Consider the following 25,027-nt stretch of genomic DNA (forward strand, 5'->3'; position numbering starts at 1 on the left):
TTTGGTGACAAACAGCAATGTGGAAGTATAAGCTGAATAAACCCTTTCTTTCTCAACTTGCTTTTTGGTCAGGGTGTTCCATTGCAGCAATAGAAACCCTAAGACAATAATACACACTAAAATCCCACTTCATATTTACTAAAACAACTATAATTTGTTAAAAGGTGAAACAAGAGTTAGAGAAGATCTGGAAAAAGCATAAGCTCCCTACATTACTGGTACATATAAAAAGGCACACTTTGAAAAACAGTTCTGTAAGTTCTAGAGGCTAAGCAGATGATACAAAGTATATAAAGTGTAATTAATAAAGAATTAAAAAGACACTGTCAATAAAAAAGAGGCTAAGCAGAGATGACCCAGTACTTCTGCGCCCAAGCATATGTAGAAAACACCGTCCCTAACAGCACACAGTGGGAGCCACACAGGCACCATCAGCTGGGAGACAGGTAGACAGCCGTAGGTCGACAACTATCAGACACCCAACAGGGAGACTGATGCCTAGTCTTTCAGGACTAACCCTGAAGGCATTCTACCGGACACAAACATCTGCATAACTGGAAGATTCTTTGTATGTGAAATGGCCAGAATAAACCAATCCACAGACATATAAAGTTAACCAGTGGCCAGTAGGAGCTGCTGTGGTTAGGGAGGTATGGCAATCACTGCTAATGGACTCCAGGGTCAGTGGAAACATTAGTGGAATTATGTATGGTGAAGGTTATACAGCCTTATTAACACACATACACACAAGCACTGAACTGTACATTTAAAATGGTCCTATGGGCTAGAGACAGCGGTTAAAATGAACTACACTGCCTTGCATGTGTGAGGCCCTGACTTCAATCTGTAGTGCTGAAAACAAACCAATAAAATATAAAAAGAAATAGACTATCTGAACACAAACAATTCAAAGATTATATGAAAGTAACACAATATTTCACATAAAAATGATATTGATCTCTTATATAGCTCATCGCATATAAACTAGATGACAACAGCTGGGCCTGAGACAGTGGAAAATAACAGCCACAGTACTGAGAGGTGAGGGGGGTGGATGGGAGTGTGCAAGAGCCCCGGGTGAGGCTCTTCTCAACTGTGGGGGCAGGCCAGACTACATTCCTAACCTTCAGGGTGCTTTTTTTTTTTTTCAATGTGAACTTAAGAAATTCCATTCCACTAACATTTACTGTCCCACAAAATAATTCACCTGGCCACCTACTGCCACACAGGTAATTCCCAACCTCTAAACTTACAAGCTACAACATACCTCCTCTTTGCCCCAGCAGGCCATACTTTGTTTTGAAAACTGTGTATAGACATCACTAATAAAACAGCCAGTCACAGATATCTTAGTGTGACGGTAAAGTGCTATCGTGGCTTTTATTTGACTAAAAAAATTATTTATGAATCTCATTTTGGGGACCGTAGATAATGAATAGTGTTGAGATAAGTATGCTTAATGGGACTGAATACAACCTTAGCCATGGGATAGGTTAATTTTCAACTTAAAAATTTGTGACTTAAAAAGAGGTTCCCCCCCCCTTTTTTTTTAAATGTAACTCATAAAAGACTAAGCGAATTAAACCTGGCAACAATGCCACCGCTGCATCAAAATTCAAAGCAAAAATGTCCAACAATACCACAAGGAGCTTGAGCAAAACCGCCAAAGACAGGTCTTCCCTGGTGGATGCGAGGAAACTGATCCAACACTGCCTTTCTCTGTTGGGGGCAGTGGGGTAAGGTGAACACAGAGAGATTGATACTGAGATCTGGGGCGATACACTATGATTAGTGAATCTTTCATTGAAGATTTTTATTATTATGTGTGTGCATTCATGCATGTGTTCTGTGTAAGTGTATGTACAGTACCTGTGGAAACCAGAAGAGGGTGTTGAATCTGGAGCTGAAGTTACAGGTGACTATGAGCCACCCCATGTTTGTGCTAGAAACTGAACTTGGGTCCTCTGGAACAGCTGCAGGTGCTCTTGACTGTTAGGTGATCTCTGCAAGCCCTAGTGATTAATAACTCATACACAATACTGGCTAGCATCATGCTAGAACTGAGTATTACTGAAACTGGCGCCATTCAGCCTCGGGCATATATGTGAGACTATCCTCGCTTTCTCTTTCCTTCAAACAGTCACTTTTTTTTTTTTTTCAATGCAGTTTATTCAGAAACCTTGAACAATCCTCGGACCCTGGGGAAAGCCAGCCCACAGCTTAAATAGCCTCTGGGTAGCCAACCCAGGCGAAAACAGTCACTTTTGAATTCTCTTGTTATAAAGGTAAAGCTATAGATAGGTAAGTGGGTTTATTTGGCAAGTGTTTCCTGCTCAATTTCTGTACTCAATGCTTTTACTACCGTCTACACAAGTATAAGAGGAAGATGCTTATTACTGAAAAGAAGTACTGTATTTATTTGTTCGCTCATTTATTTTTAAGACAGGAACTCCCTATAAATACCACACTGGTCTCAAACTCAGAGAGAGCTATCTGCCTCTGTCTTCAATGTATACCACCATACCCAACTACTGTACTGATTTTAACTTTCACAAACTTAAAAGCTGCCAGGAAGCAAACCTGATACACAAAGCAAGTCATGACTGCCAATGATACTTAAAGGGCCTAGAAGGAATAAACTGGACATGATGGAAGGCTATGTACAGAGTCTGAAAACCTGGCTGGATTTTAAAGAATGGAGAAATCTGGAGGCAGAGGAAATTAAAAAGTTGTTCTAGGGGCTGGAGAGATGGCTCAGCAGTTAAGAGCACTGGCTACTCTTCCAGGGGACCTGAGTTCAATTCCCAGCATTCACATGGTAGCTCACAACTGTCCGTAACTTCTGTTCCAAAGGATCTGACACCCTCACACAGAGGTACATGCAGGCAAAACACCAATGTACCTAAAATAAAAATAAACAAATTATTTAAAAAAAGATGTTCTAGGCCCAGAGAAGACTCAGAGAAAGCCATGTTCTCAATAAAGCACAGCCTACTTAGGGAGAAACGAAGACATGGACCCATCTAAAGAAACCCAGGGGCTAGTAGGAGATATGGTTACAAAAGTAAAGCAGAGACAAAGAATGGAGGGGTTTACAAATATTATTATCATCAGTGTGTGCGTGTGCATACACATGTGTAAGTATGGAGGTCAGAGGACAACTCTGTAGTTGGGTCTCTCCTTTGGCCTTTACTTGGGTTCCAGGGATCAAACTTAAGACAGAACAGAAAGTTTTGATGGAGTCTGAGAAATAAGGACAATGAAGATAGCAGAAAGAGCCATAAAGGGGAGATGTGGTAGACTCAAGGTAAGCTTGGGCCAGAGTCCAGTCAGCCTAAGCAGCCAGAGAGAGACCACCTCAGACAATTAGAAATTTCATTCCTATATTTAATGGGAAAATGCAGGTGAAGGACAAGAAGTTACATTATTTTTTATTAGTTTTTTAAAAAAAGTCTCAAATATAAACACAGCATCTAATTCTACCTTCTGTATAGTGTGTGAAAACTGGAGTTTTGTTTATTTGTTTTCAGTACTGGGAATCAAGCCTAGGGCTTTGTGCATGCTTCAAGCACCCTACCACTAAGCTGCAGCCTCAGCCCTCTTTTAACCCTTTATCTTGAGCCATGCTCTCTCTCTGTGGCCTTGAACCCACTCTAGCCTAGGTGGCTGTGAACTTGCAATTCTCTTGCCTCCATATTTGGAGTGTCCGGTATTACAGGCCTGTATCACAATTCTGGCTCAAAAATTGTTCATCTACCCCCATGGCCTTTGGCAGGGATTGGTCTGGAGGGGCCTTGTGGAGTTATACATGATGGGATTTAAGGGGAACACTGCTGACTTCTGAACGCCGTCTTGTGCACAAGTGATGCCAGGAGCTGGGCGCCATCTTGCACCATGCTCTGAACTGGGAAAAGGATACAGTATGTTCAAGGCGGTGTGAAAAGGGGAAAGAATGAGTCTTGAATTTTATCATTAAGCCAGAATCAAACCAGTCCCTGACAAAGATATCCTGTTGATGCGGCTAAATTTTCCTTGTTTTCAAATTGCTTTAAAATTGGACTTTCTATTATCAGAATCTCAAAACATCCATATTCATCTAATCATGTTTGTGATGCAAAGTAGACACTTCTGAAGTGACCTGTCGAGCAGTCAGGTGGACAGACAAGTCTCTAGATAAGAGAGAAACCAGGGCTGTGTGTGTATTCTGATTGTCTCTTAAAGTAACTTAAGATTTTATTCAACTTTATTATTCAACTTTATTATGACACAAAACTTGTGTTCAATAACCACATAAGAAAAACTTAAAGCATGGTAGGGCATGCCTTTAACCCCAGCACTCTCGAGGCAGAGGCTGGCAAATCCCTCTGAGTTTGAGGCCAGTCTGGTCTACATAGTGGGTTCCACTTCAGCCAGAACTACATAGAAAGATCTTGTCTCAAACGAACAAACAAAAATTTGAAAAATTCCAAAATTTAAAACCACTCTATGATAAACTACAAGGACTTCTGAAGTTAGACTGAATGCATTTTTTAATTATGATATATCTAACTCTGCATTAGTGATAAAATTCAAGACCCATTCTTCCCATTTTTCTGCCACACCAATGAACATGCTTTGTCCTTTTCCCCACTTCCCAGCACTGGCGGAAGATGGTGCCCCAGCTCCTGGCATCACTTCAACAAGCCTATGGGGGCTAGTGAGTACAATGTGGTAGTTTGAATGAGGACGGCATCAATAAGGCTCATATATTTGAATGCTTAGGCACCAGGGAGTGGAACTGATTGAAAGGACTAGGAGGTGTGGCCTTGTTGGAGGAAGTGTGTCACTTCGAGTGGGCTTTGAGGTTTCAAAAGCCCAAGCCAGTCCAGGTGTGGCTCTGCCTATGAATCAGGATGTAGCTGTCAGCTACTGCTCCAGTGGCTGCCTTCGTGCCACCATTCTCCCCACCAAGGTGATAATGGACTAAGCCTCTGAAACTGTAAGCAAGCCCAGTTAGCTGCTTTCTTTTATAAGAGCTGCCATGGTCATGGTGTCTCAGCACAGAAACAGAACAGTGACTAAGACACACTTTAAAGTACAACCACTTCAAAGAGGAGGGATAATCTCAAAGTCAAGACCAAGACAGCGTTTGATGCAAACCACGGCACACTGCAGAAGCAGGAACCTGGTTTCGGTCTGAGTGGAGCATCTGCTGTCCTCAAGAGCTGCGACTTTCAAGCAAGATTTCCTTCACTACATGCCAGATATCAGGTAGAGCAGAGAGGCCAGGGAGGGCCAGCAGCACACCCCTGTGCTGCAGCCTGGCTCAAGTCTTCTGTCTGGAAAAAAAAGTACACGTCCAGAGAACACACGCACACACTGACAAGCCTCTGTTCATTACTCCTGACCTAACACTGAAATTTAACTGGAGGCTAGGGTAGGACTTGTGACGGTTTAATGATGTGCTGGGGGTGAGGGGGCTGCGGGATGCAGTTCCCCTCTATACACAGAATTATCCTTGCCTATTGGCTTTATCCACAACTGCTCATGAGTAACCTCAGCCAGGAAACATGATGATTCTTGAACATACAAAGTTTGTTGCACATAGCCTGTTTTTTGGGGTTTTTTTTTTCTTCATTTTTATGTTTATGGGTATTTTGTTCCCATGTATGTCTGTTCACCACCTATGTGCCTGAAGTCAGTGGAGCCCAGAAGAGGGCATCAAGCTGGGTACGATGATGCATATCTGTAATCCCCTCAGGAAGTTGAGACAGACAGATCTCTACAAATTTGAGGCACACCTGATCTGCATAATGAGCTACCAGTCAGTCAAGGCTCTCTCAAAAGAAAAGAGGATGGTTGGTCTAGCCTCCAGCCCTTACAACAGGGGAGTAAATCCCCTGCAACCGGAGTTACAGATGGTTCTGGGCTGCCACTCGGGTGCCAGGAAGCGAATGGGAGTCTTCTGGAAGAGCAGCCAGTGCTGTTAACTGATAAGCCACCTCTTCAGACTCTGTTCTTTTGTTTTTAATTGCAGTTCTAGAGATGGTTCTAGGGTTTTGTGTATGGTAGGCAAATGCTCTACCACTGAGCTATGTCCCCAGCCCTCCACATAGAATTATTCATCTTTACCCAAAACATTTCACTGAGACAGAAGCCCTACACACCTGTATTTCTGATTGAACAATCTGTTCACTCCATGATCTCTTTATACATCCCAAAGAAATTACTTTCAAAATACATGTTTGTTAGTAAGCACCCATTTGTTTCTGCATTTATATTTTAACTGCACAAGAATGTCTAAAAAGTGTCAATGAGCAACAAGGGCACTGGGCCAAGGGAAGTGAACAGACACTCAGGCCTGCAGACAGGCAGGTGGAGGAAACACTTACTAGGAAAATTATTTTTACATTAATCATTGCGATTGACACACGGTGCTGTTTTAGTCTGAAGAAAACCCCAACTCCTCACAATGTATGTGCTATGAGTAAACACAATCAGGAGAAACTTGAATGGTTTACTTTTAAAAACTGTCTTCACATTTTTATTTACTTCATTTAGTGTGTGTGTGTGTATGTGTGTGCACGCTAATGTGTGTGCCATGGCATGTGTATGGTGGTTAGAATAGTTGCCAAAGGGATAAAACAGGTCATCAGGTTTGGTGATGGGCACCTTTACCTGCTGAGCCACCTCACAGGACCACCTGCCTTTGTAGACTAGGCTGGCCTCGAACTCAGAGATCACACACACTCTCTCTCTCTCTCTCTCTCTCTCTCTCTCTTACTCACTCACTGGTTTTCTCATTTTTAGAATTTCTATTTAAATGTAAAGAATCATTTACATTACGGTATGTAAATGAGTGGTCAGCCTGCATGTCTGTGCACCACATGCATGCCTAGCGCCTGCAAAGGTCAGAGGAGGGCATCAGATCGCCTAGAACTGGAGTTACAGATGGGTTGTAAGCTACCCTGTGAGTACTCAACACTGAACCTGGGTCCTCTGCAAGAGCAACAAGTGCTCTTAACCACTTTCCAAAACAATTTTTTTTAAAGACCAAGTTTTATTTTACACCTCAAGCTAGCCTCACTTACTTTGTGGCCAAGGGAAACCTCAAAGACTTAAGCCTCCTGCCTCAGTTTCCATGCGCTAAGATTACAGACATGTATCACCATGCTTATAATTACTCTACCACCTATCTACCTTCCTATCATTTCTTATTTAAACAAGGTCTCTTTGTAGGCCAGGGTGACCTTGAACTCACCCTGGTTACAAGACTGGCAAGGCTGGACTTGGAACTCTTTTTATTGTTTTGGTTTTGCTTTTGTTTTTTTCCAGACTGGGTTTCTTTGTGTAGCCCTAGTTGTCCTGAACTCGCTTTGTAGACTAGGCTGGCCTTGAACTCACAGAAATCCACCTGCCTCTGCCTTCTGAGTGCTGGAATCACAGGTGTGCGCCATTGCACCTGGCCTGGACTTGAACTCTTAATACACCTGACTCCACCTTCTGAGTGCTGGGGTAACAGACTGTACCACCACGCTAGATTATCATGCTTATCTCTACCTTGTTTTTATTTTACTTGAGATTTTCACTTCTTCCTTTTGCTTTTCTTCTTTCTTTTCTTTCTGTCAAATGTATGTGCTGGGGCTCAAACCCAGTTTCTGGACCAAGGTGGGCAAATATACCAATATAAAACAACTAACTATACATTGTATTTCGCAAATTATATAAAACATTATTTTAGATAGCTCATTTTGACACACACATCTATTAATGAAATCAAACCTTTGCTAGGATCAAGAATAAAGTCTTGACTGAAGTGACAGCTCAGTTGGTAAGGTGCTACCTCAGCATCGGGACCTGAGTTTAATCCCCAGCACCATGTGAAAGGCTGGGTTCATTGGCATGTGCTTATAATCTCAGCACTGAAGAGGCAGAGATAGGATGAGCCCTGGAGCAGCCTAACCTATCGGTGACTCCAGGTCCCAGTGAGGAAGGACACCCAAGATTTATGTCCATTCATACACGCATGCACACGCACACACGCGCATGCACAGCGTGTGCACAAGAGCGCAATTCAATCCCTATCCACACATCTGAATAAAATCTGATTTTGATTATATCAAAATGTACATAAAGCAGTTAAGTTCAATAACTTTTAAAACTCAAAACTTTACATTTTATGAATTCCTTGAGGCATGTAGCTTTTTCTTTCTTTCTTTTTTTTTTTAGACAGGTTTTTTTTTTTTAAGGAAATAAAATTTCGCAGTGCTACCCAGACTGGATGTTGTTTATATGCAGTTTAAAAATAAATTAATATCCTCAATTAATTTAAAGATGGGGTCTTGTTTTGTAGTCCAGGCTGGCCTCAAACTTGCGTTCTCGTCTGGGCTTACAGAGTGAGCCCTGACTAGAAATTTATTTTTGTTAGTATTGCAGCTAATAAATACGGAGGAATTATATAACTATATACTGCTCTGCTACTCCTGCTGAACAAACTTGTAGGCAGTGCTAATCAAGGGCTGAATAACAACACCAAGAAAGGGAAACAATGTTTCCTGCTAGAATTGCAGGACATGGCCTACACAATAATCCCCCCACCCCAGGCAAGAACTGAACAGTAATCTGATCGAGCACAGACAGCTAAAAACAAATTGCAAGCCATAAAAATAATTAAGAAGTATGTCACATTGCATCAAATGAATACAATCAGCAAAATTCAGACTATAAGAAATACAACAAATGACTGGGTCAACAAAAGAACCGCAAAGGTGGGGGAAGGGGAGACACAGAAGCCAAGCAGCCTAGAGATCTAAAGGGATTTAACATGGATTAAGGGATCTGCAGCACCCTCTCCTCCTGCTGCTGCGGCTTCTTTTTTACTTTGAGACAGGGTCTCACTGTTACTCTACTCCCTATGTAGAGCAGGCTAGTTTCAAACTCAAGAGATCTGACTGTTTTTTCCTTCCAAGTGCTAAGATTTAAAAAAAGGTAATAAATTTTGGTTTTGAGCATAACACTAATGCTAGCTGTCGTCTTCATTTGATTTTTTACAGTCAGAGTCTTATGTTGCCCAGACTGGCCTAGAGATCATTATGTAGCCAAGGAGGACCTTGAGCTTCTGAATCTCCTGCCTCTGTTTCATAACTACCAGGCTTACAAGTGTGTGCTACTAGGCCCAGCTGAAGATAAAGCCCAGGGCTTCACACATGCCAGGTAAACTTTCTATCACCTGAGCTACATCCCCAGATTGGTAAAATAAGAGTTCTTATACTGATAACATAATATCTGAAATGGTTTCAAATTAATGATAGGGGCTCTAAGCTGAGCAGTGAGCATCAATATTCATAAGCAAAAACTAGCTCCATATATAGGTAAGTGAAACTGAAACTGGTTCAATGGATATATTAAGTTGAGCCCTTTCCCCCTTCCTTCCCCTCCCCCCATCCTTTTGAGGGAGAGGACCTTACTCTGGGTCTTGGGGATGCTGCCACCTCTACTCCTGAAAGCTGGGGCTACAGACATGAGCCACCTACGCTCACATTTACATTTCCCTCTTCATTTTTTTATAGTACAAGTTTTGTTTCTTTGTTTTGTCTGTTTGCTTAGTTTTGGTTTGGTTCTGTTGTTTAGGGGCTTTTGTTTTGTTGTTGTTTGTTTTGTTTTGAAGCAAACTCACAATCCTGCCTCATTCTCTTGAGTGCTAGGATTACAATTAACAATATGTTTTTTCCTCAAAAGCAGTATTATCTCTTTTTTTGGTTATCGTTTTTCAAGACAGGGTTTCTGTGTGCAGTCTTGGCTGTCCTGGAATGGGCTCTGTAGGTCAGGCTTGCCTCAGAATTCAGGGTTCTGCCTGCCTCTGCCTCAGGGGTGCTGGGATTAAAGGTGTGTGGCACCACAGCTTGGCTAATATTACCTCTTTGGAAAGCCCCCAAAAGATCATAATTTAGAAACATATGGGGCACTAAAACTTGATAATAGGGAAAAATGTTTATTACAATGAAATCCGAAGTAATTTCTGTGAGCATGGCCTTCTTTCCTTCTATGGAGAGTACCTTTCCCATCCCGCTATCACACAGTCCTAACCATTCTTCAATTCTAGCTCCAAGGCAACCTCTCCTCACAGCTTCTCATGACAAGTCTGCAAAAGCTTTCTGCCTTCTGGACAAAGCAGACAGGTCCTCTCTTCGCCCCAGCATCCAAATGACAACTGCTTTTCTCAAATTTCATTCCTCCCACTCTAAGCTCTTTGAGAGAAAGAAATGTTCCTGAGACACCCAGTGTGTACTCTGGGTGAGCACACACAGAATAGGACAACTCTGTTTAGCCTGTTTATCTCACTGACATAAGGGACAACTGCCACACCTCTTTTCTGCTTTTTGACTTCAAAAATGGAAGATGTATTTCAGATTTACTGTCCTTAAAAGGGGGGGGGGGGCTGGAGATGTAGACCACTTGGTAGACTGCTTGCCCAGCATGAGGAGACTGCACAGTGTCAGCACTTGGGAGGGGAAAGCAGGAGGGTAAGAAGTTCAAGGTCATTTCCAGCTACATAAAGAGTTGATAGCAACTTTTGGTAAATGAGCTCCTGTCTTAAAAAAATAACAAAGGGGGCTGGAGTAAGTCCTCAGCAGCTAAGAGCCCTGAATGCTCTTCCCGAGGATACGGGTTCAATTCCCAGAAGCCACACAGCCTCACACAACCACCTTGTTGTAACTCTAGTTCCAGGGGATCCAATGCTCTCTGCTAGCCTCTTTAGGTACCACACACGAAGTATATAGACACACATGTAGGCAACACAGGCAAAATAGTGACACAGTGCCTTTTTGTTTGTTAGGAGACACGGTTTCTCTGTGTAGTCCTGGCTATCCTGGAACTTACTCTGTAGACCAGGCTTGAACTCAGATGGCTGACTACCTCTACCTCCCAAATGCTGGGATTAAAGGTGTACACCACCACTGCCTGGCTCAAACAGTGTGCTTAATCTCCCAGCACTGAGGAGGCAGAGACAGGGAATTCTCTGTGAGTTTCAAGCCACCTTGGTCTACAGAGCAAATTCTATGAAAGCTAGAGCTACACAGAGACACCCTAAAAATCCATGCACATAAAATTTTAAACATTTAATTATTTTTAAAAATCCATATCTGAAAGCTGGAGAGCTAGCTGGAGAACGTTAGTTACTCTTGCAGAAAACCCAGATTTGGTTCTTGGCGCCTATATGGTAGGTAGCTCATGACCATCTGTGACTCTAGTTCCACAGGATCAATGCCCTCTTCTGGCCTCCACTGGTCACTGCATGCATTCAGCACACTTCCATGTAGGCAAAACACACATGAAATAAAAATAAGTCTGAAAAAAAAAAGCTGCATCTTTACCCAGTGAAATGGATCAAAAGTGTTGGGACTAAAGTATACCACCAAGTTATTGTGGCATTAGTCATTTGGGAACTTATACCAGAAAACTTATTTGCAAATGTTTGTACATGGATTCTGGTGAAAACCAGGCCCATTTGCTCATTGATAGCCTTTACCAAATAAACGGAGACTATTTGCCATCAAGCTGACAAATGTGTTTGATCTCCAGAACCGTGTGATGGAAAGAGAAGTGACTCCCCCAAACTGTCCTCTGGCCTCCAAACACACTCACATAAAATCAATAAAAGCCTAAATTTAAGCTGTGGTATCTACTCGATGCTGTCAAGTCCTGTCAAGTCCTTCCTTCTCTGCCATGCGCTCAGCTGCTTAAACAAATGGTTCACATTAACTTAGAGAGTCTGGAGGAGTAGCAGTCAGCTTCCCAGGGATTCTGTGCATTCAGACCCAATGGGATTCTGCCTCAAGGCCAGCACCAGACAGGGCTGGACACGAGGGAGGCCCCTGCCTAGAATGCATAAGGCCCTGGGTTCTGTTCCTAGTTCTAGAAACAAACAAAACAACCCAAGATATTTAACTAGCTTAAATGACAGTGAAAGTACTCTACATAAGACACTCTTGACTAGGGCTAGAGAGTTGGCTCAGAGGCTCAGAGCACTGGCTGCTCTTCTAGAGGTCCTGAGTTCAATTCCCAGCAACCACCTGGTGGCTCATAACAATCTATAACGAGATCTGGTACCCTCTTCTGGCGTGTAAGCATACATGCGGACAGAACTCTACATATAATAAATATATAAATATTTGGAAGGAAAGAGAGAGAGAGACTCTTGACTACCATTCTCAATTAGGTCAACTTCCTAGTAAATGAAAGTAGTGAATTTTCCCTGTGCTCTCAGAGATGGGAGCTTCTAACTGAAAAAGGCAGCGCTGCGCATGAACCACACAGGTAACTACAAATCATGTTTCTGCAGGAACACAAGATGGGTGGAGAAGGTTCTTTAGTCCTAACTTAAAATTGCCCTAGGTAGAATTGTCTGTGAATGTTAAATTTTTGAGATATTAATGTCAAAGATAACATTTGCTTAACAAATAGATATTAATATAATTATATATAATACATATATATAAAATAATTGTTATTAATTAATCTATGACAAGGTTCAAGCATTTTAATGTCTAAAAGCTTAATTGATTTTTCAAATAGAAAAGGTATGTATGCTGTAGAACTAGTGAAATATGAACTCTGATATCTAGTTAAAAGGAACAGAGCCAAGTTGGTTTCTTAGTTCTGAGAAACACTGTTACATAAGAATTTATCAACAGAGAAACTGAGTAAAGTGCAGGTAGCTTGTTCCAACTTTTCTCCCCTCCCCCTCCCCCACTCTGTCTTTGAGACCGGGTCTCACTATGCAGCTCAAGCTAGCCTCTAACTCATCAGCCTCCTCAGTGCTGGGATTACAAGTGTCTATCTCTTTGCAAATTTTCTGTGAACATAAAACCACTCAAATACATAAAAAAAAAAAAAAACAAAACTTACTGCAGTAGCATATTGTGAATTATAATCACCTTAAAAGTTTTTCACTACTTAAAAAAAAAAAAAAGGAATCTGTTTTGCTTTTTTTTTTTTTTTCAAAACAGACAGTTTTGGTTTTGGTTGTCCTACTGCCCCTCCCAGCCTCCACCCTGCACTGGAAATGAAATCTGGGGCCTCATTCACATAAGAGCCCTACCAGAGATATATTCCTAGCCTCCCCCCCTTTTTAAATTTCTTTTCTTTCTTTTTATTTTGAGCCACAGTCTTGCTAAATTGCCCAAATCAACATTTTAAAAAATAGTGGGTTTGTTTGTTTGTTTTTAAAGCTTTTATGTTTTTAAATATTTTGTTTGTTTGGTAAAGACTATCAACGCGCAAATGGGTTTGGTTTTCTCCAGAATCTATGTATAAACATGTGTAAATACGTTTTATGGCATAAGTCCCAAAATGACTAATGCCAAGATGACTTGACTGACTTTTGGCGTGCACTGGCACTGTCGCCTACAGCTGGCGGCACTGTGAATCTGGAACAACTTCCTGAGTGCAGCTCAGCACTTCTCCTAGTTCTGAGGTGTACCTGCCCTTGGAGCCCGCAGGGACTATTCACCACTAACAGTGTATGAAGACATGTGAGTGGGGACATCCCTAAAGCATCAGCTACGGCAACAAAAACTTTCAACAGTAACAAAAATCGGTACATATAAATGCTGAAGGAGGGTCTTTTGCACTGAATTTTTAGATACTGATTTCAGTGCCCTGAGATCTGCTGTAACAATTTCCTGTATTTATTAGTTAATATTATAGAATAATTATTTTTACATATAGATACAGAAATATTACAAAACCACCTACATTAATGATGTAGATATATATATTAACTGAAACAGAAATATGTCTATGTGAAAAAAGAGATTTCAGAACATGTGAGAAGGAAATCATATAGTTTCATTATGTAATGCCACAAACATACTCTCCGTGAGTCTGGAGTCTACATCCCTAAGACCTTCCTGTCTCCACTTCTGTAACACCACAGTCTCTCTTACACACAGACATCACATACACGCAATAATGATTAAACTTAAGATAAAATTTAAGACAGACATGATGGTTCACATCTGTAATGCCAGCATCAGGCATTGTAACAAAAGCAGAAGGGGAGCCAGCTCAGCACAGTTTTACATCAGTTGCAGGCTGGCCATGATTAAAGCCTGCCTCAAATATAATAAATAAACAAACAAACAAATAAATAAGCAGCCAGGCACGGTGACACATGTCTGTAATCTCCGAATTCGGGAGGCAGAGGCAGGCAGATCTTTGTGAGTCTGAGGCCAGCTGGTCTACAAAGTAAGTCCAGAATAGTCAAGGCTACACAAAAAACTGTGCCTCGAAAAAACAAAATAAGTAAGTTAATACATAAATAAAACATTGGGGGAAGCCAAATGTGGTAGTACAGACAGTACTTGGGAGGCTGAGGCAGGAGGAACCTGAGTCGGAAGCCAGACTACTACACAACAAGGGCCTGCTCCAAAAACACAAACACAGCACCAGCAGACAGGTTAGTGGTTTTATATAGTGGTAACATACATCATATGACCCAGTGGTGCCCCCCAGAACCTGCCTGTGAATGTTTATAGTGGCTCTGTCCATAATGACCAAAACCTGGAACCAATCCAAACATCCTTCAAAGGGTGAGTGATAAACAATCAGTGGCACACTCAACAATGGGATGTTACCTGGCAATAAAGCTCAACAAACTGCTGGTGGGCACAGAAACTTGTATACCCCCCAAAGACACTGCATGCAAGAAGTCATCTTTATAGGTTACATTCTGCATGTTCCTATCTCTATGATCTTCTCCAGAAGGCGAAGCTACAGCCATGGGGGTCTCGCAGGGTGGTGAGGGATGATGTAAAGAGAGAGGAGGGAAATCTGGGTGAGAATTATACTGTACCTTCATTGTGGTGGTATAGCTACACTAGTATATACTCATACTGACATTTACAGGTTTCTAAAAGCCAGAAAGAGTTATTGGATTTAAATCTTTAAATTACTTTTTCAATTACTGAAGTTAAAATAGTTTCAAAGTTCTTTTGTCAATGCAAAAAAACTGTCAACCTGAACATTAAAAACTGACCTGTTGGAAATATGGGACTGATAATAACTGATTTAATAATAACAAAACAATATAATAATACTTCAATAGGTTCTCAGATTAACTAGTAATCGCTATGTAAGTTTGTTAAATAAATATGTATAAATACACAGTATGTAATTTGGGGTATAAAAATGAAAGAGCACTCTAACCAAGTTACTTGGAATTTTGTCCTCTGGATGACCAAGTTCTGATTATGATTATTTTCTGGCATTGGGTCTCCATGTATCTAGGTTCACTGTGTACTTGAGTCTCTTGCCTCTGCTTGCTGAGTACTGGGCTACAGGCGCGCACCACGCTGCCCAGCCTGATCACTGCTTTTGACACAGCCATCTCTAAAATATCATCGAAGTTCATTACATGGATTTCTTTTTTCTTTTTCCTTCCTTCCTTTCTTTCAACGCAGGGTTTCTCTGTGTAGCCTTGGCTGTCCTGGACTCAGGCCTGGAATTCAGAGATCCACCTGCCTCTGCCTCCCGGAATGCTGTAAAGGTGTGTGCCACCATGCCAGGCTCTCAAACTCCGATTTCTACAGACATAAACGTCCTCTACTGGTCCTTGTTGTGTTTTTATTCTGTAACCATTATTCATGTAAGCTGCTGCTTAAACAGGACCAGTGTTAAAGAAGATTATACCACATAGTTTAAAAGTTTTCTGTGTGCTGGTCTGCCAATAAGCTTAGCAACCTGAGTACCCCCAAGAACCCTGACGATAGAAGTACCTCATGGTGGAAGTAGAGAAGTGACCCTTGACCCCTTCCTACAAGCTGTCCTCTGACCTCCCTGTGTGCAGCAAGACAACGCAGCATGCCCACACGACATACACACACACACACAGAATCCACACTACACACACAGAATTTTAAAATCTTCCCACTTACCCATTAGTTCTATCAGTTTAACCAACAAGATCCAGCAGGTGAATGTGTGTGTGTGCATGTGCGGATGTTTTTTTTTGTTCAAGACAAGGTTTCCCTGTGTAGCCCTGGTTGTCCTGGACTCACTCTGTAGACCAGGCTGGCCTCAAACTCGCAGAGCCCTGCCAAAGGCATGAGCCACCATGCCCAGCGCATGTGTATATATCAAATAGTGTTGAGCATAAGAAGATCATTGTTTTAAATGTGATGCAAAATAGCACCCAACATTAAACCTTTTTGGAATTTCAAGTCTTGAAAGAACTGCCATTTTGTATGGGATAAGATAATACACATAATGCTTTTTAATGATTTGTCGTTATGTGTCCATGTGTCATGTGGCGCTATGAGCACATGGATGTACGAGTGGCTGAGGAGGTCATTGGATCCCCTGGAGCTGGAGTTACAGGCAGTTGTGAGCCTACTGATCTGAGTATTGGGAACCAAACTCCTGTCCTCTGCTAGAGCAGAGGTTCTTAACTACTGAGCCATCTCCCCAGTCCATTTACGTGATGACTTTATCATTTCTTTTTCCACTCTCTTTACCTGGTGAGCAGCTGAGCCTCTATTTTAAGAGGTTGCTCTCTGTGAAATGTACAGGCAGTGGGTTTCCCTTTTTTCTGCTTGTCTAACCTTTATTTTACTTTATGTGTGGGTTTTTTGCCTGCACCATGTAGATGCAGTGTTTGTGGAGGCCAGAAGAGGGCATCAGATCCCCTGGGAGTGGAGTTATAGGCAGTTAGTATCCACTGTGTGGGTTCTGGGAATGGAACCCAAGTCCCGGAGAAGAGCAACCAGTGCTCGCAACAGCTGAGCCATCTCCACAGCCCCAGCAGTAGTTTTTCCAAATTGTCTACCCAGCCCAATTCCATTTTTCTAAATGAAGTAGCCTGAATAGAAACAGACTGCCCCACTGACAGCAAGGGCTGCACTGTGGCACAAAGCTTTGGTTCAGCTGTGGGTGCCGGCGTGAACGTAAGTGAATGGATGTGAGTACACACGGCCTGCTTATTCCTGTGAATCATGGTCCACAAGTTTAACACTGCTGGATGGAGAGAATAAATACCACTCCAGGAGCACGTCTGCCTGCAGGCCACCATGCTTCCTGCCGCGTCTTTTCACAGCAACAACACCCTAACTAAGATAGGTGGCAAAAGGACAGGGAGATGGGAAAGCAGAACAAACAGACTGCAGATCTGACAAGCTGTAATACATGCACAGTGCCTATCTCTTTACCAAAAACTGACAGGATAAAAGTCCCCATACAAAATCCTATTATTTTACTGGGGGCAGTGGCTGATACCTGTAATTCCAGCACTCAAGGGACCAAGGCAGAGGACTGCTATGATTTTCGAGGCCAGCTTGATCTAAATTTTAGGTTTCAAGCTAGCTAACATTACATAGTGAGATTGATCAAACAAATTGATTAAATCTATAAATAGGGCTGGAGAGATGGCTCAGCCATTAAAACCACTTGCTGTTCTTGCAGAAAACCTGGGTTTGGTTCCCAGCACCCACTTTATGGCTCACAACCATCCATAACTCTAGTTCCAGGGTATCTAATGTCTTTTTCTGGCCTGAATACAATGACGCACAGCTCATACACATGAAGTAAATATAAAAATGTTTTTTTAAATGAATAAATAAAATCAGGTCATTCCTACTGTGTATTTATAAATGTTTGATTTTAATATTTTCTCACTAGGTATTATTAGCATACCACATTATAGCAAAGATTTAAATATTTCTAAATTTAAAAATAAAATTTAGCAGCTGGAGAGATGGCTCAGTGGTGAACACTGGCTGCACTTTCAGAGAATCCACGTACGATTCCTAGCACCCACACAGCAGCTCACAACTGTGTGTAACTCCAGTTCCAGGGGCTCCAACACCCTTACACAGACATACGTACGAGCAGGCAAAACACCAATGCACATACAATAAAAATAAAAATTTAAAAAGAATGTTTACAAATATAAAATTATAAAATTTAAATATAGACATATATTAATATTAGGTCAAGAGCTGAAATTTTAGAGCAAAGAACCATATTAGAATCATGGATTATCTGCTTTTTTAAAAATTAAGTCATTACTGTTTTATATATGTCTCTGTGTGTGTGTGACTTTTTTTTTTTAACTTCTTAGTTAAAAGCTATATTCCCAGAAAATTTGGCTTTGCCCACTAGAAAACTGCAAGGAGCCTTTTTTTCTTTTCTTTTTTCTTTTTTTTTTTAAGGCAGGGCCTGGGAAATGTCTCACAGGATAAAGCTCTTGCCATGCATTTGTGAGGACCTGAGTTTAGACCCTGGAACACACACATAAACTGGGACTCAGCCACACATCTCTATAAGGCCAGCACTCCTATGGTGAGATGGGAGACAGGAAAATCCCGGGGCCCACACGCCAGCTAGCCTATGCATGTGCAGAGGTGAACAAAAGACCCTGTCTCAAAGACCAACCTCTGATGTTATCCTGTGACCTCTGCAGGTGCATTCCTGAACTCACACCAACACCGATATATATGAATACAGACTTGCCAGGTTTGGTGGCACATGGCTTTAGTCCTAGGACCTTGAAGGCAGAGGCAGGCAGATCTCTGAGATGACCAGCCCGGTCTCCATAGGAAGGCCCAGTATCAAAAGCGAACACACCAAACCTGCCCACTACACCTTATGCTAAAGTCTGCACAGCTAAGACTACTTTTATTTAGGAAACAACCTACTTTATTTCCTCTCTAAGCTAGAGTAAATGAGTTTCAGTCATGCACTAAATTTAATAAAGTTGAAGCTAAAACGGTCACGTGCCTCCTTAGCATCAGCTTAGTCACTGGCTTCCTAGCCTGGGCACTTGTAAACATGTTTGTTCACAGAGGTGGGGTACCTCTGTGAACAACCACCTCCAGTCCCCAAATTAAAACAAAACAAACAAACAAACAAACAAACAAACTTTCTAGATGTTGCCAAATGTTTCTGCAGGCAAAATAAATCACCTGGCTGAGAGTCTGCGTTACAGATTTATATACTTTAATCGTTTCTGCATTTGAGCAGAGGGGCAGGGTGAACAACATTTCTACAATGAAGGGAAACACCTGATCAAATGTGGGTTTTAACGGAACGAAAATGCTTCAAGGCTCACTAAAGTGTGCATTTATGACAACTACATTCTATCAGCCAACTGGTCGACAAATTTAACAAATCCTAAGATATTCAAAGCAAGCCTTCACTATGTTGCTATTTGTTTAGTACTTGTTGTACCCCAAAATATACTTTCACATGTGACATTTATAAAAATTATAATAGCTGGACAATGGTGGCATAGGCCTTTAGTCCCAGCAGTGAGGAGACAGAGGCAGGAGGATCTCTCTGAGCTTAGGACCAGCCTGGTCTACAGAATGAATTCCAGGACAGCTAAGGCTACACAGAGAAACCTTGTCTCAAAAAAAAAAAAAAAAGGAAAGAAAAGAAAAGAAAGAAAGGAAGAAAAGAACAATTATATTTGTTTATTTATTTATGTTTTGTTTTATCTTGTTTTTGACACAGGGTTTCTCTGGGTAGCCTTGGCTGTCCTGGACTCACTTTATACACTAAGCTGGCCTCAAACTTATAGAGATCTATCTGCCTCTGCCTCATGAATGCTGGGATTATAGGCATGAGCCACCACACCCAGCTCTTAAGCAAATAATGTCCAGTAATGAAGAAATATAGGGAAGCTGCCTTTTTGTCTTTTTGTTTGTTTGTTTGTTTTTTGACACAGGGCCTCTTGTACCCAAGATGGTCTCAAACTAGGTAGTGAAGGGTGACTTTGAGCTTCTGATCCTCCTGCTTCTATTTCCCAAGAGCTGGGAATATACGTATGCACTATCATGTCCAGTTGTGATTTTGATACATAAACTGAGATAGTTAAAAAAAAAAATTAAAAAAACCTTAGGAAACAGAGAAACGCCTTTCCGATACTGTATTTTTTTCAACAGGGTCTCTGTTCACTGGGCAGGCGTCAGCCACCCCAGGAGCTGGGACTATACAGAGAGATGTCTACTGCACACCCGGCTCAGCTGTAATTACTTAAATGACATTTCTATACTATTTGAGAAGAAGAGTACTTTCAGGGGAGCAGCGACCGGGAAAGAACAAAAGAGGTTATTGGGACTTCAACCATCTATCTGCTTTCTTGGCTGGTCATGACGGCAGCACCTGTATACCAGCTACTCAGGAGGCTGAGGCAGGAAGATAGGTTGAGCTGAAGAGTTCAAAACCAGTCTGAACAGTGCAGTAAGAGCTAAAACAACAACAAACAATTTCCCCAGATCTGGAGAGATGGCTTAGTGGTTAAGAGTATTTGAGTATTTGTTGGTCTTGCAGAGGACCCTAACACATACACAGTGGCTCACAGCAATCCATAACTCCAGCTCCAGGGAATTCAACACCCTCTTCTGACCTCCATGGCACCAAGGAATGCAAGTGGTACACTTCCATACATGCAGGCAAAACATTCATACACGTAAAACAAATAAATCTAAAATAATTTTCATTTTAAAAATATTTCCATTCCTGGTGTGCTGGTGCACATGCAGGCAGAGATAGGAGGATCTCCGTGAGTTTGAGGCCAGGCTGGTCTACACAGGGACTTTCAGAGCCACACGGTGAGACCCTGTCTCAAAAAACAATTTCCTCTCCTGGGTACTGATTACACAGGAAAAATTCATCGAACTGCACACCCATGATTCTTCTACTTTTCTGTGTGCACTTTAATAAAATGTTACTTTAAAGAAAGTATATACTAGCTAGACATTGGTGGTGCACGCCTTTAATCCCAGCACTCAGGAGGCAGAGGCAGATGGATCTCTGTGAGTTGAAGGCCAGCCTGGTCTACAAAGTGAGTCCAGGACAGCCAGAGCTGTTACACAGAGAAACTCTGTCTCGAAGAACCAAAAAGAAAGAAAGTATATACTAAGCTGGTTACTTTCAACTTGGTTCCCCATCATTCAACACCCTCCCCGCCCCCCAACAAATTAACCAGTATTACTGGCTTTCTGGAGAACTCTTAAGTTTTTACACAGGAAAATCCCCATGATACAGACATAATATAGACAGTGGCACACCGAGAATATTATTCTGTACCTTTTGGTTTTGTTTCTGCTTTTTCAGACAGGGTCTCCTATAGCCCAGGATGACCTCAGACTTGCTATATAGCTGAAGCTGGCCTTGAATTCCTGCCTTAGCCTCCCAAGGGCTGGGTCACAGACATAAGCCACCACGTTAATTTCCCTCTGGCCTTTCAAAATTAGCACTACTGTACAGTTCCACAGTCATATAGTGTCCTCATTCTTTGTTGCAGTTATATACTATCCCTACTATGTAAATATGTGCCAATGTATTTAATTAAGTCCATACTGGTGGACATTGAGATGGTTTCTGAACCTTTTTACTTTTTTTTTTTGAGACAGAATCTCTATGTAGCCCTGGCTGGCTGGCCTGGAGCTCCCTAGATAGAGCAGGCTGGCCTTGAACTCACAGACACCTAGATCTACCTGCCTTTGTCTTCTGAGTGTTGGGATTGAAGACCAGCTGGTTTCTGAACTTTTGATTAATTAATTTTCATGTAAATGCCTCTGTATGCTAAATCTAGAAGTGTAAGGCTTTCTACAATGAGAAACCTTCAAGCAAGATATTTTCAAACTATAATCATGTACCAATACAGGAAAAGCCCTAACCATTCCAGTTGCCCAATCACAGATTTATCCACAGATTTGAGATCACAGCCTCTTCTCTAGTGTAAGATGCTACTCTGAATGTATTAGAATGACACACCCAGAAGGGGAAAACCATTTAGGTCTTCATTTTGTAGGTCACACAGTGTAAGCAAAAAATTCTGTTCCAATGCTCAGCCTGAAAGAGTCCAAATTCCAAAGCTGAGAGGCAGAGGTATACTTAAGACTATAGTCTGCACTTTGACACTGTTTCACCTTCTGATGCCATAGGCACAGGAAAGCCCAAAACCTTACTACCCATTCAGACTAGTTTTTGTGCTAAACCATTTGATTTTAGTGACCCAGGAAAAGTAACGCTTGTTTGCTTGTTTGTTTGTTTGTTAGAAGAAAGCATCCCTTCTAGAAAAATGTACTCAGCAAAATCTATTACAATTGATTGGAATGTGTAGCCCCAATCTATTGTGTTTGCTCCTTCATTCCTGGTCCACACGGTGCTAGTGCTACTGCAATTTCACACTCTAGTCAAGGACCTTTTTCTCAGTAAGCAGTAAAATCTATGGCAAGTCAAAGATTTTGCCAATCCCTCTTTATCATAATTCAAAGCTAATGACTGATTCCACTGATAGGCAAGCCAGTAGGCAGCTCAATAATAAAAGAAAATAAGGATTAGCAGATTCCCTTGAGGTAAATCCTAATGCATTGCTGATATGTGTCTTCCTTATCTGAAAAGCCTCTAGGTAACCAGTGGGCTCAGAGACTTAACCACAATGCTATCCCGCAAAAAGTGACAATTTATCCTATACCAGCCGAAGAAATTCTATTTTAAAAGTTGCATGCACCAAAAACCACTGCATACATGACCTTAACCGAATCTGTTCATCTTTCTTTCTTTCTTTTTTTTTTTTTTTTTGAGACAGGGTCTCTCTGTGTAGCCCTGCTGTCCTGGAATTCATTTTGTAAAGCAGGGTGGCTTCTAACTCACAGAAATCTGCTTGCTTCTGCCTCCCAAATGCTGAAATTAAAGGTATACATCACCACTGCCTGGCTGAACCAATTTTTCAAAGCAATCAATCTCTATCTTTAAAAGAAAATGAAATGACATATTTTACCACAAAACTTCCTTGTTTAGTAATAAGCAAGGCTACACACAAAATCTACAGACCAAAACCACAGTTAATTAGATTCAACAGGTAAAAGACCTTACCTTTCATTCCTTCCCCCAGTAAAGCAAAAATGTACAAAGCACATACAAACCTACAGCCCTATTGACAGTTCACGATCGAAAACTCAGGTAAGCAAAAGGATTTCTCACAAGTATTTTCACAAAATAGTCATAAGTATTTTTTTAAATCAAACATAAATAAGCCGACTAACCAAATAAACAAGCATCTGATATCTCCACTAGCTCTATGAAGCACTTTATGGCTTACATTAACCATGAGAATTTACACAAGGCTTTGCACGAGATTCAATTCTGGACACAGAACTCTCTGAGATATGTTAATGTCCTAAAACATCTTTTTTTTTAACTGCACAAGATCTGAATAGGCTTAAAAATAAGCTTAGCCTGTCGGTAACACTGCAGAATTTGGAGCTAGGTTTTAATTTACTAGATTTTACCAAGTTTGACCAAGTAACACATCACATACACTAACAAGTCAACTTTCTAAAAATCACGTCGTCCCTGCAAGACAAAGGCAGGCTCCAAGTCAAATATTTGTAATTTTTTTCATCTTAAATCTGTGCAAACAGAACACACCAAATCTCTCAGGCTTGTCATAACTTAAAGTGATCTTCACTCTGTTTCACTCTGACATGCTCCAAATCCTGCCATTTCCTGACTTCCTAACATGAACATATATCAGGAATTAACTGTGCTGGGAATTTGCATACTTTAATCCTCACAAGAAACTTCACTGTACTGATGAGGAAACTAAATTGAAAGAAATCAAAGTGATCTGTTCAATGCTGTAAGGCCAGAAAACAGTAGGGCTGGATGTTAGCCTAGTTTTCCTGGTTCCAGGGAACTCCTTCCTTAGCTAAAGCCACCAACTGCAACACCAGTTCATCCCTGCAGAAGTCAGCACACACACTTGCCTCAAAGTCAAGAGAAAAACAACATACCTGAAACAGTTGCATACAACCCAAAAGTGAGCAAGGAGATGAAGTCACCTAGTCCAGAAGAACTCGTTCTAAAGACTATTTGTCCAAACTCCAAAACAATCCACTCTTTCCACCTTTCTGGCTATCTTTCAGCTGACTTTTTAGAACAAGGGAAAAGAAACTCAAGCACATATTCCCAATTTTGGCACAGTCATCAAAAACCTATGAGAAAAAAAAAAAAAAGAGAAGTATAGTTCAAATTATAGTTTTTTTCTTCAATAGGCTTCAGACTTGTAAAACCAAAAATATCAGTAATCCTACCCACCTACCTACCTCCACCTACTTACCTATCTACCTACCTACCTACCTTTCTACTTATCTACCTACCTACCTACCTACCTACATCTCTCTACATTTCCTTCAGACTTGAAATTTCTTACCACACTAGAAGCTTACTTCCCAAACTTAGAGCACAAATGGAAGCGGCTCCTCTGGAAGCAGATCTGGGAGGCAACAGCTGTGCAGAGGCGCTGCTGGTCTGCAGCCTCCTAAGGGAAGGCCGCCTGAAGAGGACTATTGAAGAAACTGAAGCTGTTGGCACTAATGAGGGTGAGCTGCTGGCATCACTGCTCCTCCAACGCTGCCTCACTGCTATGCTGCGCAATTGTTTCTCAGCTTCCATGTTCTGAACCTGGCAAGCAGAGAGAATGCTGTTCTCACAGCCCTGCGTGTTACGGGACCAGCTGCTCCATGGTCTGTGGGTGTTTAACTAGGTAAGCGACTGGTTAGAATAGGTTCTGCAAAACTAAACCACATGAGCACACTGTCCCTGAGATTCCAGTGGCCCTCCTGTAACTGCAGTCACTGACAAAGGAAAGCAACGTATCTGCAGCTTTGAAGTCCTTTGAGTTTAGAATAGACAAATAATTCAGATGATAAAACTGCAGGTGTGCCACCAACAACATATAACCTGTAATATAAGTCACTTCAGTCATGCATATGAGGTAATAAAAATGCAACATATGCAACCTCAGCACACTTTCAAACATCACAGCATACACTACATAATTATTAGAATAGATGCTATTCTTCAGCTGTGTAGAACAGGGTTCTATGCAAGATTCCAAACCACTTGCCTTTCAAAATGCCATTTAATACCAGGAATTCCTTAAGCTCTCAGAAACCCAAATAATTTTTTTAAGTGGATACTATACGCTCCTGGAGACTGGCTACTATTACGGCCTATCACAAGCTGCAACACATGT

The 25,027-nt window shown here is 41.5% G+C and overlaps 1 protein-coding gene across 2 annotated transcripts in view; it reads right to left on the reverse strand.

Moving 5' to 3' along the window:
* Znf652 (zinc finger protein 652) overlaps positions 1-25,027 on the reverse strand; it is a 54,379-nt gene that overhangs the window by 26,864 nt on the left and 2,488 nt on the right. Inside the window, exon 1 of one of the 2 annotated variants that reach the window (XM_060386898.1) lies at positions 23,784-24,020. The exons of the other annotated variant lie outside the window; for it this stretch is intronic. The gene's annotated coding sequence lies outside the window, so the exon portion shown is untranslated. Of the gene's footprint in view, positions 1-23,783; positions 24,021-25,027 lie in introns of those variants that run through there. 2 annotated transcript variants of the gene reach the window in all.

The sequence above is a fragment of the Meriones unguiculatus genome, chromosome 7 (assembly GCF_030254825.1).
Source record: "Meriones unguiculatus strain TT.TT164.6M chromosome 7, Bangor_MerUng_6.1, whole genome shotgun sequence".
NCBI classification, from domain to species: domain Eukaryota; kingdom Metazoa; phylum Chordata; class Mammalia; order Rodentia; family Muridae; genus Meriones; species Meriones unguiculatus.